This window comes from Lithobates pipiens, unplaced genomic scaffold (assembly GCF_037356315.1).
Source record: "Lithobates pipiens isolate NorthernLeopardFrog02 unplaced genomic scaffold, aLitPip1_a1.2 Scaffold_19, whole genome shotgun sequence".
In the NCBI taxonomy this organism is placed as follows: domain Eukaryota; kingdom Metazoa; phylum Chordata; class Amphibia; order Anura; family Ranidae; genus Lithobates; species Lithobates pipiens.
The window spans coordinates 200,829,882-200,851,889 of record NW_027507764.1 but is presented as its reverse complement, the minus strand read 5'-3'; positions in this window follow the sequence as shown (position 1 = coordinate 200,851,889).

Sequence of the window (22,008 nt, the reverse complement as noted above, 5' to 3'; positions counted from 1 at the left end):
CTGAATGTAGTGGTCTGTCTCCCACCCTGCCCAGACAGGCATTCAATTTCTAAGGCATCCAGAGTCATTGAACAGTCCATACACTGGTGTTTTTTTTTCAAAATTCTTGCTTTTTATATACTTTTATTGCCCCCCACCCCAAAGCACCTTATCCTCATGTTGATGGGGACAAGGGCGTCTTCCCGACAACCCTGGGCTGTGGTTGTTGGGGTCTGTGGGTGGGGGCTTATCGGAATCTGGAAGCCCCCTTTAACAAGGGAGGCCCCAGATCCCACCCCCCCTATGTGAATGAGTATTGGGTACATAGTAGCAAACAACAAACAGGGGATAACACCGCTCCAGGTGATGCTAATACCTTCCTTAATGATCGAGTGCAGGTGCAGGTCCAGTCTGTGATCTGGGTAACTGATGCAGAAGACAAAATGATTGACCGCACTCCAAGGATAAGGAAAATTGCCTTATTGATATAAAAACATCCAACATGAAAAAACATTGAGGTTACAGCATTATGACAGCACAGAGGGGAGTATGGTTGACACGTTTCACAAATTTCTTCGCTTGGTCATAACCCGGATTGGGTACATAGTACCCCTACCCATTCACTAAAAGAGTGTCAAATGTAAGAACCACAATAGACAGTTTTTGACAATTCCTATATATATAAAAAAAAAGTGTCCCACTATATGCATCCATTGTCAATCACGACAATATAAAAAATTAAAAAGCTCTGCCTTTATGGGAGGGCTCCCGCCGACTGCTGTCTCTTTTGCTTTGGCAGCTGTTATATAGTCAAGGGTGGAGCCACCCAGTGATGCAATCGACAGACCCGCCCCCTTCTGACATCATGTGCCATGGCATGTTCTAGACATCGCACAGATGCGCCACTTTACAGGCAGACTAAGGGGATCCCCCATGCATGATATTTAAAGGAATATATTTTATTTTCTATTGTTTCACTTTAACCACTTACAGACCGGACCATTTTGCTGGTCAAAGACCAGACCACTTTTTGCGATTCGGCACTGCGTCGCTTTAACTGACAATTGCGCGGTCATGCGACATGGCTCCCAAACAAAATTGACGTCCTTTTTTTCCCACAAATAGAGCTTTCTTTTGGTGGTATTTGATCACCCCTGGGGTTTTTATTTTTTGCGCTATAAACAAAAATAGAGCGACAATTTTGAAAAAAAAACGCATTATTTTTTCCTTTTGTTTATAATATAATAATATAATAATATAATAATAATAAATATCCCCCAAAAATAGATAAAAAAACGTTTTTTTTCCTCAGTTTAGGCCGATGCGTATTCTTCTACATATTTTTGGTAAAAAAAATCGCAATAAGCGATTATTGATTGGTTTGCGCAAAAGTTATAGTGTTTACAAAATAGGGATAGTTTTATAGCATTTTTATTAATAATTTTTTTTTACTAGTAATGGCGGCGATCAGCGATTTTTATTGTGACTGCGACATTGTGGGGGACCCATCGGACATTTTTGATACATTTTTGGGACCATTGTCATTTATACAGTAATCACTGCTATATAAATGCAGTGATTCCTGTGTAAATTACACTGGCAGTGAAGGGGTTAACCAGTGGGTGGCAGTGTAGGGGTTAAGTGTTCCTAGGGGCGTGTTACTAACTGTGGGGGGGTTGGGCTTTCATTTAGTGAACACTGATCTCTGCTCCAATCACATGGAGCAGAGATCAGCGTCACTAGTTGCTAGGCAGAATGGAGAAATGCTGTTTACACGGCATTTCCTCCATTCAGCCGTCCCGTGAGACGATCGCGGGTATGCCTGCGGTGATCGAGTCCGCGGGTCCCGCGACCGGACTCACGGGGGTCCCGACCAGCGCGGGAGCGCGCCACCGGCGGCGCGCTCCCGATTGCAGGGCGCCATTGAAGATTGGACGTACATGTACGCCAATATGCCTGCCCGTGCCATTCTGTCTACGTACATCGTTGTGCGCTGGTCGGGAACCGGTTAAGCATTATTAAAATCACTGCTCCTGAAAAAAACAATCATGTTAAAAACTTTTTTTGCATTGATACATGTCCCCTAGGGCAGTACCCGGCCCCCATACACTTTTTATGGCAATAACTTGCACATAAGCCTTTAAAATTAGCACTATTGATTTTTCATGTTTGTATCCCATAGACTTTAATAGTGTTCATGTTTGCTAGAACTTTTTGCCCATTCACGGTGTTCTGGTGCGAACCGAACTGTGGGGTGTTTCGGGCCATCCCTACTTATCAGACAATAGTGATCTCCAAATGATCAGAGATTGCAGAAATCATCCAATTGGGGGTGTTGCCACTCAGGATATCACTAACTTCATGTCAGAGATCATGAAATCAGGCAGAAACAGAAGTAAAGTTAAATCACACTTGTTTAATAATAAAAGTAAAAAGAACAAACTTAGTCAAAACATAGCCAAAGTTCAGTAACCGGAAAAGATAGTCAGCCAAGCCAGAAGTCAGGGATCAATGTAGTGGAACAGCAAGCAGGATCTGGAGCCAGAAGGGATGTCAGCAAAGCAAGTCTTGAACAGGATCGCTGGAGATTTCTGTGATGTGACCAAGGCGAAGGCAGAGCTCCTCTGGACTGGACGGCTTAAGTAGGCAGGATTGACGAGCAGGATATCATCAACAGCTGAGTAACTGTGGAGCTGGCAATTAGCCGACAGCTGAGTGGCCAGTTTATAGACGAAAGGGCTGAGCTCAGCCTTGACACTTCACCGCTTCAGCTTCAACAATGCTTCACTGGTTATCGAAAGCAAGCATCCCAAAGTAATAATAGGTAGGAAAAATTTAAAAAAAGATCATAGAGAAGTATGCTATGGTCCACATGATTCATTAGAAGTAGACGTACTCACAAAAGTTAGAGTAACACAGGCAAAATACATCACACCAGGGATCAGCAGTGGGCCTATGACATCATGTGCCACTGACCTCACCCTACACATGTTTCATCTGGTGCAATGGACATCTTGAGGGAATAAAGAAAAATGTTGTTAATCTGTTGTTTTTTTTTTTTATAAACCCCTAAATTTAACATGTATAATTTAGCATTATTTGGTGTAATGTATTCTGTAATAAGAATTGAAAGAATTGCTAAAGCTCATATCTAATAAATGGCCCAGACTCAGCCCCATCCCCTCTGTCAGGGACTTACCAGCGATGAACAGGCACAGCTGCGTGTGCGCATTCGCACGCCTGCTTCTTCTCAAACTCACACTGTTCACACTGGCAGGCGTCGGCGCGTGCTTCCGCCATGCGTGCGTACGCTTCTGCCATGCGTGCGTACGCGTGCGCGAGTGCTGCGTGGGCGTGCACGCATGCGTGCGTTAGCTGCGCACGTGTGCGCGACAGCGCCGTTTGCCGCCACTAAATGCTTAAAGGTTCTCCTAGTGCGCTGGTGCAGCGCTGTTTCGTCTCAGCTCCTGTGTATCTGACTACCTGAACCTGAACCTGATCATCTGCTACTATTACCGACCCGGCTTCGTCTGACTTCTCTGCCTTCTCCAAACCCGTCCCGGCCCACCTGACCTTGCTACTACTTCTGCCTGTGATTCCGTTGCCGACCTGTGCCAGTTTTACCGACGCTGCCTTGCCTGCTGCTATCACCTGTCTGCTCGCCTATTGACCCGGACCATCTGACCCTGCTCCAACCTGCTGCCTGTTCAGTGTTCTGCATTGCCTGTGGTTCCTTTTATCGGCTCCTGTAGCTGCTGCTTGCATTTCTCAGCTCTTCTATCAAATTCCAGCCCTGGTCCGCCAGCCGTCCAGCCATCCAGAGGGATCTCTTCTCCGCTATCAGTCCCAGCGGCCCTATTCCAGCAGGCACTCCTACCCACTGTAATCTCGAGACCGCTGTTCCCATTCCAGTGGCTCCTGAACCAGCGTCGTAAGAGAGGTCTCCTTCTACAAGTCGGGCTTCAACACCAGGTACCTAACACCCTCCCTCTCTCTGGCCACCGGTTGATATTTTGCATTTCACTGGGACTACACCCGCTCACACCACGCTGCTGACTCTTTCACTTGACGCACGGGGGTCCGCCGGTATTATGTATTTGTTTACGGTCCGACGGCCCCTCCCTATTCGGTCATGTGACTTGGAGGCTCTGGTCACGTGACTGACTCACGTGCTTTGCGTGGTGATGATGCGGGACGACGACGGGAGTCTGGTTTCCTCGTGGCGTCGTGTATATGATGCCGTTCGGGTTACCATGGTGATGGTGGAGGGGCCGTCCTCGCGCCGCCATCCCGGGGGACAGCCTACCAGCCCCTCCTTTTCTTGAGGGTAATCTGGCAATGTGATGCATTTGGATGCATTGATTGGCTGCCCTATTTAGTCTGGGCAAATATTCAATTGCTCAGGAGTTGAGTCCTCGGTAACAGCCTCAACATGAATACATGCTGACCGTAAGTTATGTGATTCCTTGTTTGCAGATATGCCGATGCATCTTATCAGACCTTTTGACATTAACACATTATGACACTTGTGAAGGACAGTAACCCCTTTGTCCATACTTACATTATGACATTAATATGTGCATATTTATTGGGTGTCTACCAAAATAAACCCCCCCTTCTCTGTGGGCACGGCTTTACAGCAATTAAGGGTCTCTCTATGTCTTATGCTGTCCATACTTCATCAATTGAGCTCTCAGCATAGCAGTACGGCTTCCCCTTCACTTGCTATCTGGAGAGTGCAAAGGTAGTTTTTTTAAATTTATTTTTATTTTTTTTATTTATACTTTTGAGTCATGTACGGCTTGGTATCATTTGGTGCTCCAATACATTTGCACCTATATATATGATCGGATTCCCACATGCTCTTATGCAGTGGGTGAAGCATCTATTGGGTGCATTTGGATGCAATGGTTTCTGATTATGTCCCTTTTAAACATTATCTATACTTTTCTATACTCATTACAAAATGTGACTGTGAATTTTCACGCTAACCAATACAGACATTGACCTATATCTATAACGATTAGTCAATTTAAACTTTTTTTTTTTATGGACACAGTGACTTCGCATCCATAGGGTCACTTTTGGACGTCCTTTGTGGGGGTTCATGCTGTGCGCTGTGTAGAGTTGTGGCTGGTGGTCCTATTGATTCACTTGGTCGCCCGAGACCAGAGAGAGGGCTCCCTTGATTTTGCCTGCATTTCATGCACATCTGTTCTTTTCAGGAAACGCAATTTGGACATTTGAAAAACTGATGTATGGTTAGTACACTCTTTTTATGGATAGATTAATCATAACGAGTTATTCAATGATTCGTTTTTGATATGTTCACACATTAATATAAATTGATTTTGTTTTGATTTCAGATACATAGCTTCCTTTTTTCTTGTTACTGTCTTATGTGAATCACGCACGCCCCAGATGAAGAGAATTCATACAATATCTCGAAACGCGTTGGTTTTTATATCCACTGTTGTAATACAGTGGAGTCTATGTGAAATGCATGAGACATAGGAATAAATACTGCACTCAATTGTGTCTTTTTAGATACTTTTCTGTAAATATATGAATTTTGTATTGTATTGTCCATTGTAAATTCTTTATGTGTTTATATTTTTTTAGCATTATCATTAAAATTTATAAATTTTATTATATTTTGTATACTTTACTGGCCTCTCAGCCCGTTTGAAAGTCCTTATTGCAGAGGAGACAACTTGTTTTTCAATCCTGTATTCTGTAATAGGACACAGTGCTAAACAGTTGAAGTACAATACTAAATTGTGCAAAGAAAGTAGCCAGTTCAATGAGCATAAGCAATACATCATCAGCTAAGAGACTGATCTTATTTGATCTGTGGTAAGGCTGGGTTCACACTAGAACATGCAACGGCTCATAGCAGGAGGCCAGTGCATCTCCATTCACCATTCCAGGTGTATCCAATTCGCATTAGTGTGAACCCAGCCTAAAGGTAAAACCACTAATACAACCAAGGACTACTTCTAGTAGTCTGCACAAGGCGGCCCATTAGAAAGTTACGTCTAAAGGGGAGCACTTCAAGAGGAATAAAGGCTGAGGCAGGGGAAGATCCGGGGGGCAACGGGGCAATTGCCCCTCAAGAATTTAGTTGTGGGTGAGTGAGCGGACGGCTTGGCGGGTGGGTGAGTGAACGGCTCGGTGGCCGGGTGAGTGAGCAGGTGGACAGCTTGGTGGGTGAGTGGGCGGACCAGTCGGCAGGTGAGTGGGCAGCTGGCCAATCAGTGGGCTGACGGGCGGGGGAGCAGTGAGATTACATCATCTCTCATTGCTCGCCACCAACCCTGCATTCCTGCAGTTCCACCCTCACTGTGCAAGCAACCACAGGCAGCAGAGAGATTACATCATCTCTCTGCTGCCTGACTTCACTCTGGGGCACAGGAAGTGACAATTCCCACCTTATCAGGAAAGTGACAATTGTAGCAGACAAGTGACAATCCACAATCTGGTGACAGGTGAAATGGCAAGTGACAATCTGCATCTGGTGACAGGTGACATGGCAAGTGACAATGCGCAACTTGTGGCAGGTGACGTGGCAAGTGACAATCTGCTTCTGGTGACAGGTGACCTTTGCAAGTGACAATCCGCAACTTGTGGCAGGCGAAGTGGCAAGCGACAATCCTCAACTTGTGGCAGGTAACGTGGCAAGAGACAATCTGCAACTTGTGGCAATTGACATGGCAAGTGACAGTCTGCCACTTTGCAGATGACATGATAAGTGATAATCTGCAAGTAACAATCCGCATCTGGTGGCAGATGACATGGCAGGTGATGGGGCAAGTGACAATCCGCAACTTCTGTACCATTAACATTTTGGTCTTTCATATATATGCTTATATTAGCATTTTGCATTTATAGGTTGTATTATTTTGAATTTTAATTTCATTAAGCACATTTATATACACCTCCTACTGTTTTTTTTTTGCATATCTTGGCGATAATGCGATTTTAGGCAACAAATTCTTTTATATATACCTATATTAGCGTTTTGCACTTACAGTTTGCATATTTGGGATTATAATTCCACTAGCACATTCACACACGCCTCCTACTGGGAATTTGCTCACTTAACCTTATTTTGGCGATAATGCGATTTTAGAGAATATTGCCTTTTAGCGATATAGATACAAATCTTTTGTTTTCTTGTTTGTTGTCGTTTGGTTTTTGGTTCTTTCCTTTTCCTTTGTTTATTGGAACTATCTGTCAATCTCAGAAATTAATCTACAGTAGGAATTTTGTTGTTTTTTGGGACATCTGAGTAGCTTGTAAATTAAAAATCGCAGAATAGCAGTTTTTTGGGGTTATACCTCCTTTTATTATATATATATTCTTTAAGATGAATGCATGATATATTCGGGATCATATATTTATATACATACATATAAGGAGTTTTATTTGTAGGTAGCGCCAATTACCCCGGTTACCATATTGTTCTATTTTTTGGAGGAAACACCTATTGGAGTTTCTTTCTTTGTGGGTGGCAGCAACCTAATGATATAATTAGTATTTGGCTGTAGCCACTGCTATTGCTATCCTTTCCTACTTCCCACCGTTGTTGAGCGCGGTTTTTCCTTAATTTTATACTTAATCCGCAACTTCTGGCAGGTGACGTGGCAAGTGACAATCCGCAACTTCTGGTAGGTGACGTGGCAAGTGACAATCCGCATCTGGTGGTAGGCGATGGAGGTAAGTGACACACTCAGGGTTGCCACTGATCCTGCATTATGGTGAGTTGAACTATTTCATTTTATATAAGAATGTAATAATATAAATAATGCGCTTCAGTCATCTTAACACCATAACAACCATGATGCCAGGATGATTGAAGCGCCAACACCAGCCATTTCCCCGACAAATTGCCTGCAAATAAACGTATTTTCTGCCAGTGCCCCCTCCTGAGACTAGACTCTAGATCCACCCCCTTTTTGGTGTAAAAAGGCAAAAAGGTGTCTATGAAGAGTTTATAATATTTACCTGAAAAGCCATCAGGGTCAGAGGATGTGCTAGGGAAGGACTTGATGGCTTGCCAGATCTCATTAGCAGTGAATGGGGCAATCAGGTGACATAGCTGAGTGTCTGATAAATGAAATAAGTTAAAGTGTCATTAAACCCAGACTGTGAAAAATTCTTATTACATTCTATATAATAGAGTGTGCATACTAACAAAGTTACTAAAGCATTTGTTTTGTGTAGAGTGAAATATACTCTATAACTATAGGTTGATCCTCCCTCCAGCTGTTCCTCCCATCTTTTCTGTTTCCCCCGTTGTAGGCTCAGACTGTGTAGACAAGCTAGTGTGCTCTACTGAGCATGCTCATATTTGAGTTCACTTTTAAGCTCTTCATTTCCTCCTTTTTCCTATCTTTGCAGCCCACGTGACTATAGAGTCACACATGTAAGCATATACACAGTGGTAAATGACAGTGGTAAATGACACCCCCCTCTTTTACTCCCTCCTCCATGTCTTACTATTGCTAAACACTGTGGGGGGTGGGATATAGTATGCTGATTGACTAAGAGACTTAGGCCGCGTACACACGCGGGGACTGTTCGCCCAACTTTGTCCGTCAAACAGTTTCGGCAAACAGTCCACTCAAAATTAGCATGGACGGACATGGCCACACACGACGGACGAACAGTTTGCTGAAACCGTGCGCGATGACGTGAACGGCACGTACGACGGGACGAAAAATACGACGTCCTATACACTGCATTATAACTTTCGGCGTGTAAATCCTTTCTGAGCATGCGCGGAACTTAGTTTGACGAACAAGCCTACACACGAGCGGACTGTTCGCTGAAACAAGGTTTCAGCGGACAGTTTTTCGGAAATTCCGAAAAACCTTGTTCGTCAAACTGTCCGCTGAAACTGTCCGCTGAAAGCCCACACACGAGCGGACTGTCCGCCCAAACACTGTTCAGCGGACAAAGTTGGGCGAACAGTCCGCCCGTGTGTACGCGGCCTCACTAAAAGCTTAGTTTTAATATAAATCCGTATTAAAGCGGTAGTAAAGCCCGGTACATTTTTGCTTTTAGGGATCCCCTAAAGGAATATGCCACAATGTATTAGTATGCACAGCATATTTATCACATTATGGCTGACTTACCTGTCAAGGAAGCCCTCCAGCGCTGCAATGTGATGGATCTGGTGGGTCCCCGGTGCATCTTCACCTGGTCCTCCTTCTGGGTTCCCTGTCTTCAACCTCCGGGAGTCACATCGTTATTGACTATTCCTAGCCTTATTGCCATTTGAGTAGTAGTTCATGTTTATTATCTGCAGGTTTTTTTTATACTGGTCAAGTAACAAAATTCAAAATTCATGCCTGAGATTAGTTAATTTGGAGAAAAGTGTAGGGAGGGCGTGGACGTTGTTGTCTCAAGGGTATTACATTTGGTGGCAATCAATCACATTTTTTTGACCTTTTTGTGATCGCAATCTGTACTAAAATTTGTATGAACTTAAACAGTCCATAGTCAAAATTAATCAGACACAGATAAGGCATTAAATGACAGAATATATTCTATTGCTGGACATTATCCAAGGTGTTTTCATTAGGTATGGATTGTTTTGCCAGAGGTAGGTGGGCTTGGTGCGTGGATCTTCTGTGATGGAAATGGAGATAGAAGCAAGCTCTGACTATTTAATAGCTTTGATGTTGGCATCAGTAAAAGGATCCTTTTGTCAACAAGAAACATGTCTATTCTTGAGTAAGACTTATCTGTGGAAGGTGAAAGCATTGCTTAATAGCATGTTGGCATCTCCAAACATCCAATTTTATCAGCGGGGGATGGTTTGTAGGATTGTTGAGACTTTTTTTATTGGGCATGGATGTGTCCAACTGGCTACTGGGACTATGATTAAAGTCTCCACAATTTAGTATTAGAATTCAGTAGAATATCCCCAGTGTTAGGTAATTTTGTGGTTTCTGAGGGCCTAGGTTATAAGAAGCAATTTCTTTCTGGTTGACAGGGCATATTGTAAATGGTCATGAAAAAGTTGAAGCTTTGAATATTGTTCAGGTGCCTGCACTAACTTTCTAGAAGCATCTAAAAACTTAGAAGTGAACTTGCATGAGTATATGAGTATATGCATGAGTATATGTTGTGCTATGTTGTGCTATCATTTCAGAAAGTTGTGATGTTTGGGAAGATGATGTATTCCATCAATTATTTCATTATTAGTGATATCAGGAATGACACCTTTATTAAGGTCATGTGTGTTTTGTTGCAGATCTGCCTGCTGTACAGATTCTTTTTATACCACAGACTTTTTATGGCAGGATCTATACTCTGAATCTGCAAGTTTTGGTTTGAAACAATTCAAGTCACCCTCATTATGGGAGTGTATATCTACCAGATTCTTAAGCTGGTCATAGATGGATCAAAATTCAGCCTGTTCAGCTGGGATCGGTCAAATTTTGATCAGTGTGTGGCCATTCCTGAACATGCTGGAAAACTTGTCAATCAGTGGTGGCAGCTGCTGATAAATGTATTCTGACAATGGTGAGTCACACAGTCAGAATACAATGTCCAGACTAGGGGAATTCCTCCATTTATCTAGTTTACTGGCTGAATGGAAAAAAAACTATTTATTGCCATCTTTAACAAGTTCCCATTCAGCCTATAGCAGAATGACAGCCGGGCCTTTCATTCCTCCAGGTGGCTGTCATATGAGGCCCTCCCCTTGTTGTTGCGTGCAGCACGGCAATCCATGATGAACTGTATCCCTCGCACATAGCGCATCACTGATCAGGGTAAAGAGTTGATGTTGTGGGCTCTTTACCATGTGATCAGCTGTGTCCAATCACAGCTGATCACATGTAAACAAATGCTGGTTATTGGCATTTCCTTTCCTCAGTGCTGTCAGTGTCAGTTACAGGGGACATCTACACTGATAATCAGGGCACTGATCACTAGTGCCCTGATTATCAGTATAGCCCCATCAGTGCCCATCAGTGCAGCACATCAGTGTCCGTCAGTGTGGCATATAAGTGCCCATCAGTGTAGCATATCAGTGCTGCCTATCAGTGTCTTTCAATGCCGCCTATCAGTGCCCATCAGTGCAGCTTATTAGTGCCTATCAGTACCGCCTCATTAGTGTCCATCAGTGCAGTCTCATCAGCCCAGCCTCATCAGTGCTTATCAGTGCAGCCGCATCAGTGCCCATCAATGCAACCTATCAGTGCCCATCATTGCAGCCTCATTAGCACACATCAGTGAAGAAGAACAATTACTTATTTGAAAAATTGTATATCAATGAAATTAAGAAAAAGAGGGTTTTTTTTCAACAGTTTACCAAAAAAAAAAAAAAAAAACCCAGTGGTGATTAAACACCACCAAAAAAAAAAAAAATAAAAACCTTGTCTTTCTCAAAAAATTATAAAAATGTCATATAAGTACAGTGTTGCTTGACTGCACAATTGTCATTCAAAATGTAACAGCGCTGAAAGCTGAAAATTAGTCTGGGCAGAAAGGGGGTGAAAGTGCACTGTAGTGGTTAAAGGGAAAAGGACATTGTACCATTTTTTGTTAAGGTTGCCTCTACCCTAAAAGTGTGTACATGTAATATGATTTGTTGCATTAGATAAATTATGTTGTATGAAAACAGCACCGTAAAGCAGAACTTGAACGTTAAAAAAAAAATTGCAAACAGGTAGGATTTTTAATTCAGAAGAGACATACTTGCCTGTCCACACTGTATACTGAACTGTGCACACAAATTTCAGCGTAGAATGTCAAGATTACTTAACTCCTGCGCATGCATGGATATTACATCATCTTGGCCCAACCAATGAAAATGGCTGAGGATCAATACCTGGAAGCCACCAGGCTAAGAATGTCAGCATTCGTCTGGGAGTTCCAGTACATTGCAATGCTGAATGAGAAGGTGAGTATAGCTTTGTTTTATGGATGTCTTTAAAGTGGTTGTAAACCTACCCACCCAAAACTAACACATGCAAGACAAAGGCATAATGAGCTAGTAGGCATAGCCTACTAGCTCATTATGTAATACTCACCTGAGATTGGAGCCCTCGCTGCAGTGCCCGTTCACAGCTCTGGTCGGTGACTTTTCTCCCGGGGGGCTACTGTGATTGGCCGGAGCCGCGATGACATCACTATCTCGCATGCGCGTGGGAGCCGCCGGTAATGGCACACTCAGGTATGTGCCATTGCTTCAGTTTGCTTCAGTGCGCATGTGCCGATGACATGCAAATACAGGGGATATCTCCTAAACTGTGCAGGTTTAGGAGATATCTTGGGTAGCTACAGGTAAGTCTTATTATAGGCTTACCTGTAGCAAAAAGTGGTCTCTAAGGGTTTACAACCACTTTAAGGATGTTAGAAAATCTTTATAGGCAGTATCATTTGTAAGCTTATTAAGCAGGAAAGGCATTGATAGAATCATTAGGTTTCCATGCGTCCTTTAATTGTAGGCTGACCTGAATGGAGTTGATTTATTAAAAGTAATTTATAACAAGCAAATAGTCTGTTCACTTTTCAAGGGGATTTTCCCTTGGATTGGTGAATGTGGTGAAATTTAACTTTGCAAAAGATATCCACATGCAAGGCAAATAAATAAAACATTTCAGCCTTGAGAAAGCACCTACAGCTATCCCCCACTTGAAAAGGTGTTTTTTTGAGAATTTGCTGGTAGTAGTCCTTTATCGCAAAAGAAACAATCTATCTCTTCTGCAATAATATGTCTCTTCTGCAATAATATGTCTCTTCTGCAATAAAAATTCTTCTTCTCCCTGCCTGTTTATCATCTACTAAATATACACTAAGCACCCATGCACTGCCCAGTGTACTTTCTCTGATTACCATGGCACTAGAACGAACTAACTTTCATGCACACGTGTGGGATTTACATCATCCTGGGGTGGTCAAGATAGCCAAAGATGCTGAAACCAGAAAAAGTTTAGATGGAGGTGAATATACTCAGGTTACAGAGTTACATAGTTAATCTGGTTGAAAAAAGACACAAGTCCATCCAGTTCAACCAACAGAAGGGAAAAAAATATATACAATCCTATATATACACAATCCTATACCCACAGTTGATCCAGAGGAAGGCAAAAAAATGATCCAATTTGCTCCAGCTGGGGAAAAAGTTACTTCCTGATCACCCAAGAGACAATCGGATGTTCCCTGGATCAACTTTACCTATAAATGTTAGTATCCAGTTTAGTTCTGCTTTAGGAGAGGTCTACACAATGTTTTAACCACTTAAGGACCGCCTCACGGTGATATACGTCGGCAGAATGGCACGGCTGGGCACAAGTACGTACTTGTACGTTGCTTTTTAAAGTGGAAGTAAACCCATTGATTTAAACAGTTAAAAAAAAAAGACATGCCGGGAATGCTAACTGCACATTGGCTGTGCTCTCAGCCAAACTATCAAACCATCCAATGGCTGGTGTCATAACGAATCACATGTGCAGCACCATAGCAGCTGAAGATTATACAGAGGCAAAGATGGCAGCTTCCTTGGCTGAAAACGATAGGGGAGTTTACTTCCACTTTAAGTGCCCAGCCGTGGGTCGGGGGCACGCTCCCGACCCAGTCCTTAGCTCCGTGACCGTGGCCACGGGACCAGCGGACCCGATCGCCACTGGTGTCCCGCAATCGGGTCACAGAGCTGAAGAACGAGGAGAGGTCTGTATAAACAAACCTCTCCCCGTGCTTCCCTGTGTGGCTGTCACCGATTGTCTGTTCCCTTTTATAGGGAAGGACGATCAGTGACGTCACATGCCAGGCCATGCCCCCTAAATAAAAAAAACACATAATGTCATGCATAACACCTACACTGCCCCCTAGTGGTTAACTCCTTCACTGCCCGTGTCATTTACAGAGGAATCAGTGCATTTAAATACAGGCATACCCCACTTTTAAGTACACAATGGGGTTTATTTACTAAAGCTGGAAAGTGCAAAATCAGGCTCACTTAAGCTTTGGTAATAAAACCTGGAAACTCATTGGTTTCTATGCAGAAGTGAGCCTGATTTCGCACTTTCCAGCTTTAGTAAATAAACCCCATTGTGTACTTAAAAGGGGAGTATGCCTGTAGCACTGATTGCTGTATAAATGACAATGGTTCCAAATATGTGTCAAAAATGTCCGATGTGTCCGCCATAATGTCGCAGTCACAATAAAAATCGCTGATCGCCGCCATTACTAGTAAAAAAAAATATTAATAAAAATGCTATAAAACTATTCCCTATTTTGTAAATGCTCTAACTTTTGCGCAAACCAATCAATTTTTTTTACCAAAAATATGTAGAAGAATACGTATCAGCCTAAACTGAGGAAAAATATGTTTTTTTTATATATTTTTGGGGGATATTTATTATAGCAAAAAGTAAAAAATATTACATTTTTTTCAAAATTGTTGCTCTATTTTTGCTTATAGCACAAAAATTAAAAACCGCAGCGGTTATCAAATACCACCAAAAGAAATCTCTATTTGTGGGAAAAAAGGACGCCAATTTTGTTTGGGAGCCACATCGCACAACCACGCAATTGTCAGTTAAAGAGACACAGTGGCGAATCACAAAAAGGAGCTTGGTCCTTTGGCTGCAAATTGGTCCGGGGCTTAAGTGGTTAAGCTATTCTGCCTAGGAATCTGTAACCAAGATACTACTAGAACCTTGGTCTCTATGGAGCTAAGTGTGAGTGTTTTGAGTATCCTGTGACCCTCAGCCTTTTCATATTTTGCAGTTCCACAATAAACCCTGTTCAATTTCTTCAAAGTAATGTTTGAGTGTGAAAATCACCAATAAACCAAAAGTTTTCCTATCAGTTCACAACAGTCTAGACTTTGAATCTCAGTCCCTACTTTAAAGCCCAGATGAAGAGGATTATATGCAATCCCTAATAATGCACTGGCTGTAGCACCTGCCATATGTTTGGAATAAAACCCTATTTCAGACTCTAAAGCCTCATACACACAATCAGATTTTCTGCAGTCAAAACCTCAGACATTTGTCCGAAGGCATGTGCCTGGATTTTGTCTTGCATACAAATGGCAAGGAATTGTTGGCCAACAAACATGGACGGTGTTTCAGCTCTTTAGCACCACCCTTTGGGCTCTTTCTGCTAATTTCGTGTTAGTAGAAGTTTGGTGAGTATTGATTTGTGCTTTTCATTTTGCGCTTTTCATTTAGTTCTTTTGAGTTCACGCTTTTCATTAAGTGCTTTCCAGTTCGTTTCTGAACGGCCATTCGTCATCCACACATGTTGCGGAATCGGAGGAGATAACGTGTTATTTATTATTGGCCTTGGAGTTATTGCTTTGACCCAAGTCCAGTCCAGGAACAGGACTAGGAGTTCTTGGACCAAAAATGGTTGCTTTATTAATTGTGACCAATTATGTCATATGCCTTTGCTGCAGGAGCTCCAGGAGAATAATCCAGATAATTTCCAGAATTGCTTCTGGATGATGGACCCCTGCTTTTACCAGCTCTTGGCATTGCTGACCCACTATATTAAGAAGCAGGAAACATGCATGAGACTTTTATTTTATTTTTTGGTTGAATAATAATGATTTTATTTGTTATGTCTTCTATATTTTTGGATGCATAAAATGCAATTTTTGGTTAAGTTCTATTGGCAGATAGCATGTCTAATTTTTTTTTTTTTTCTCTTTTTAATGCACAATAAAAGATTTGTAGAGAATAATACTTGGCTATGTGTTTTACTTCAAATGACAGTTTGGGAGTAGGCACATTTAAAAAAAAAAAAAAATGTTTGCACTTTGGACTTTTGTCTAACCGACTTGTATATACACGCTCGGAAAATCCGTGTTGGTGCGAAATTTTAAAACCTGCCATCCAACATTTGTCCATGGAAAATCCAACAACAGTTGTCCGATGGAGCATACAAATGGCCGAATTTTCCGCCAACAGCCTGTCATCACACATTTCCTATCGGAAAATCTGATCGTGTTTAACCTTGGTGTGGGTGATTTGGATTTTCACACATAATTTCTACAGTCTGAGGCCACTGTCCTAGTTGCTTGGTTTATGAGAGCAGCCTACCCATCATCTAGATGCTGCACCGGGATAGCAGTACAGCAATACATGTTTCTCAAATACATAAATTAGTACCCAAGTATACCCACTTAAGGTTCCAGCAGCATCAATATACTACTTCAAGCAATTGCTTCCCAGGTCATTTTAATTAATACCCTAAAAAGAGCCAGCACTGAGGAGCATGTTACTGGGAATTACAGCAAATTAAGTGGACTAGGACATAACTAGAGTGCTTTTTAGACCATGGGGAGGTAATTTACCATGACCTTAGGGTAAACAGCATTACAATAGCATTTAGAAAAATTAAAGGTGATTGGTTGATGTGGGCTTAAGCACCATGAACACTACTAATACTAATATATGCATGGATACTTAATTCATTTAACTTCCAGCATACTCTCACTACTACCATGGGGAAGACCGATCACTGATCCAGCACTAAGCACAGAATACAGAACAGTTTGCATGAGCCCAGAATGTGCAATCAGTATGTAATAGCGAGATCCAGAGGATGAAGCAATGGTGGGCAAATAGAGAAAAGACAGACACCAGAAAATGAGGTGTGAGTGATCATGAATATGTTAGCTGAATGTTTAGCTCTCAAATGTTCCTATAATTAAAATCTTTCCAAATATAATAAATACACAAAATAAATGATTTGAAGTATATTTGCAAACTGGGCATGGTCCTGCTATCATGGTCATGGGTGTAAACTAAAGTAATAAAATGTGTCTAGCAAAGTGCATTTGGAACAAATTTGTCAGTTACCATATCACCTTGTTTCTGAATATATTTAATATCCTGCTTAGTAAGATGACACAGCATTTGTGTCTCTGCCTTCAGCCAATACAAAGTCTGTGTTAAGTAATGACAAACATTCGGTGGATATAAAGAAACATTTCAGTGAGTTGGAAGTCCTGTTCTTTAACCCTATGCGGAGGATCAGTTTGAGGGCCTCTGCCACCAGATTAGAAAGTTAATACTTACCTATCCTGTCACCTATGCGGCCAATGTTCACTAAGTACTTGCATTTCACTTGGTATCAGCTGGTTGCAGTCTACTGTAAAGAATGTACAACAGTGCTTAGAGAGATAGAGTTAGAAACAGCATAAGAATATTCTCCTTTATCATGCAGTGCATTGAGTCTGCTGCTTATAAAGCCCCATACAGATTTTCTGCTGAGTTTTTCCTTCAGGTTTACCAAAACCATATAATATGAGGTCAAACCTTAGGAGTTTAAAAGTGTATGCAATCAGGCAGGCCCTTCTACTACATGGTTTTAATAAATCTGAAGGAAAAACTCAGCAGAAAATCTGATACTGTAGTGTGCAATGGGGCTTAAGAGGAGAGAGCAGAGTGACAGAGAGGTAAGCTATTTAGCATGCTGCTTCTCTTTTCAATGTCCAGTCATGGGAAGGGTAAAAGAAATAATAGTTCTCATCCCCTTGCCAACCAGTATATATACTGCGACAAGTTGGCAGGCAAAATCACATACATGTATGTAGTTTTGCTTGCTCAGGCTAAGGGGGCACTTCATGCTTCCCCCCTGCACCTGCTGTGTCCACCAATACTCGGTGTTCGGTGATCATGTGATTACTATGTCAACAAAGCTGTTATGAAGGAATTCATTCATAACAGCTGTGTTGATTATGCCTCATTGGCCCACATCTATCACATATCTGGGCCAATCACAGCACCCTGCATCATGTGATTAGCTGTATCCAATCACAGATCACTAGTGATCACAGCTGTCATGAATGGTCAACCCATTCATGACATTTGAAAACTTTGCTGTTACAATAATCTTTATTGTAGTAGCAAAGTGTAAAAAAAAAAAAAAAAAACCTGATCACCCCCCATCCAGAGTAGAACAGTGTTATTATGGTGACACTAACGTACTCTGAGGAAAGTATTAAAAAAAAAATAGGAACACGATTGTCAAAAAATGAAATAAGCTAAATTATTCAATATCTCAATCTTCAAAAAGATTGTGACAAAAAGTCAGACTGTCTACTTTCCAAAATTTTAGGGCCTCAAGTACATCAGGATCTGGGATATGGGATATATATATATACCATAGTTTGTAGATGCTATAACATTCACACAAATCAATTACTGTAATATATTTTGTTTTACCAAAGACATGTAGCAGAATATATTTTGGCCTAAGTTTATGAAGAAAATAGATTTTATTGAATATGTTTAATGACAGAGTGGAAAGTAAATTTGGTGATCAAATACCACCAAAAGAAAGCTCTGAATTTTAAAAATTTAATTTGTGTGCAGTGTTGCATGACCACGCAATTGCCAGTAAAAGGTCATGAAGGGGGTAAAACCTTCTGGAGCTCAAGTGCTTAAACTGAACTGAACTGGGTGGCAGAGCTTTTTAATCACTTCCGGAACACCCGCCATCATTATACGATGGTACTTTGCCGCTATCTGCTGCCATAACCCCAGTATTTTCTTAAATTGCAGGTGGTCCACTTTATGATAAAAGTGGTCTCCACGGCGAGAGAGATGCCCCCCCCCCCACTGCAATCCGGTCATCTCCGCCACTTACTAGAGCCATTGGTAGTGGCGGAGAAGATCCGATCCTTTCTCCTCAGAGCCTGGAAGTTGAGTGAGGCCTGGTTCTTAAGTTGTTAAAATGTCAGTAATTTATGGACAGAAATACAAATCCTTTGGCATGTAAAACAGCAACTTTATATGTATTTTATTTGTGCATTTAGCTGATTACCTGGAGTTCAGCTTTATATTTTAACCTAACAACATCATTTCTTTAAGCTGCCAGTTAATGTGGCCGATTGTGATATTTTCAGAGTGCATGGCATACATAATGTTTACAGAAAATATTGAACAGGAAAGATGGCATGCAAAGACAATGGGGAGAGGAGGAGTAGTGTTTGTTATTTAAAAATGTGATCTTCAGGCTCATCAGGTTCAAATTCCTGTACCCTAAATTCCTGTACCACCTCTTGGAGAAGCAGGTCCATGCTTATTTTTTTCCTTTTAAAATAGTTACCCAATATTGATGAGCATATGGGCAAATAAATATATTATCGCTGCACACTTTTATACATACTAACACACATCTAGCCTAATATGCAAAAAATATTGGTTCACAAATATTGCAATATGTTTTCTAGTTGGCCAAAGGCTTGATAGTGGTGTCTCTCTGTCCAGTCCATGCTCCAGCAACAAAATGGCAAATATATTCTGTTAAATGGAGATAAAATTGTACTATGGAGTACATTTGGAAAAACCTCAAATTCTTAATTTTAAGAATGTTCATTTGATTTTCAAATTATTAGTGGGGCCAAATAGACATTAATTTTTAACTATAGTGACGAGAAAATTTCAAATCAGCAGGATAGAAATTTATACACTGTTATGCCCTGTACACAAAGTCGGACTTTCCAATGGAAAATGTGGGATTGGGTTGTGTTGTTGGAAATTCCGATCATGTGTGAGCTCCATCTGACTTTTTCCGTCAAAAGTTTGAGATCTGAATATAGAATTTTCCGACAACAAAATCCGATCGTTTAAATTCTGATCTTGTGTAGACAATTCCGATGCACAAAGCACCACGCATGCTCAGAATAAATTACAAGATAAAAGCTATTGGCTACTGGCCTCTTTATAGTCCCATCGTATGTGTTGTACGTCACCTCATTCTGAATGATCAGATTTCCCCCAACTTTGTGGCTGTGTGTATGCAAGACAAGTTTGGGCCAAAATCCGTCAGAAAAAATACGATGGATTTTGTTGTCGGAATGTCCGACCGTATGTACAGGGCATTAGACAAACAGTGTATGTGATGTTAGTTTGTAAAATTCAATTCATTGTAAAATCGAACGTTGACATTTTTTTTTTATACTTTTGAATATAATTCATCCACCCATCCATCATAGAACTTCCAAAGAATTTTCGTAAGAAAAATAGAATTTTCTGACAGTTATTTTCATTACCAAAATGAAACGTTGCCTTATGTCGCGTACACGCAACTGGACTTTTCAACGAACGTGAGGACGTAGAATAAGGAAGTTCATAGCCAGTAGCCAATAGCTGCACTAGCATCGGTTTTAGTCCGTCAGACTAGCTCACGGATTGTCCGCTAAAAGCCAGTCTTATTTCTAGGTCCGCCGGACTTTTGGGAAGAAAAAATCCGCTGGAGCCCACACACGATCTGAAGGACTCTGGTCCTCCAGAAATCGTGATCGTGTCTATGCGGCATTAGCTTTACCCGATCCTGTGCAATATTATCGTGCCGCACACCTTGTCAGGCTTTTTGACTAATGCCGACATACAAATCTTAAACTTTGGCCGCACATTGAACAGGCACAATTTAACATCCCAAAATTGTCCCTCTCAAAAAATCAGTGCCAAAACACTTTCTGAATCTTCTCTAATCCCAAACACCTCCCCGCTATCCCATTTTCGGAAATTCACATTTTCCTCTAGGATTACTGGATGGCCCATTTCAACATCTGCTTCAATCACATTGTTATCAAGCATCTCACTTCCTAGAATCTTCCCGGTGGCCTTCTATTATCTCCCTAACACAAGCTTCTGGTCCTTTCCATCTATACTTCTGGAGAGCGCTTCAAATAAGACACTTCTTTCAATCATTCCCCCCCATGTCTTTCAGAGACCGTTATGTCCTGGAAAAATTATGCTCTGACATAGGACAGATAAATGATTCACTTGGATGATTTAATGTATTCCCTATTGAATAACCCATCTGACGATTATAAACCTAATTATATTGTGAAATGGGAAATCGACTTAGACAAATCTTTTGATCACAAAGTATAACAAATTATCCAATTCTCACTCAAGTCTTCTGTATCTATCAGAATACAGAAATCCAATGTTAAGCTTTTAGCAAGATGGTATCAGACCCCATCAATTCTCCATACTATCTTTCCTTCTATATCAGACCATTGTTGGAGATGCCAGAAGGGCAGAGGTGATCTTTTACATGTATTCTGGTCTTTTCCTAAGATGGCACTTTTCTGGAAAGAGGTACAGAGAGGACTTTTTAAAAACTTACTGATTATGAACTTCCCATTGATCCCTAGTTTTTCCTCCTACATAACTCAAAAATACCTATTAAAACCTACAAGAAATCAGTTTGCGGCACCTCATCAACGTTGCTAATTCTTGTGTTTCTTCAAAATTGAGAGATCCATACCCTTCTATTCTGTCACTATGGTTGTCAAAGATTGAAACAATAACCTATTATTCTCCTCCCATAATCAACCTGAAGATTGCAGTAAAACATGGATTCAGTGGAATACCTTTAATTTACCTTTCTTTTTTTTTTTTATTCTTTATTTCTTTGCAAGAACAAAACAATAAATAGGTTATCAGCAACCATTATGCATAAGAAACACTTTCTCATAACCGTATCTTGCCATTTTTATAAACAAAACAAAACAGTATCCGTACATTCTCGATACCGTATCAATTCCCCTCAACGATTCCCGACCTTCTCCTTAGGAAAAGAGAAAAAAAAAAAAAAAGGGGGGGGGAAGGGGTGAGGAGTCCAACATCACCCTTCCAGTAGGTAATATTTACCTCACTCAGCCCTTTGATTTAATCCTCAGTTTCCTCTCCAATCAACCTTTTCCCTTCCTCTGATTGCAAAAATATTTCCCATGGGGCCCAGACTTGCGCTATAGCCTCCCTTTCCTCGGGAGGCAACGGGATCAAACTCTCCAAGATCCCAATTTTCCTAACTTTATTTAACCATTGCGAGATTCGTGGAGAACCCGTTTCTTTCCAACATGTGGTGATGCAGCTTTTAGCTGCATTTACCAAGTGACATAACATTGAGTTCTTGTATCTCTCTAATGGAACGTGTATACTTTGTAATAGAAAAAAGGCCGGATCTTCCTCAAGATAATATTCAGTAAACAATTGAGAAATTTTCCGAACCTCTTCCCAAAACTGTCTAATCACT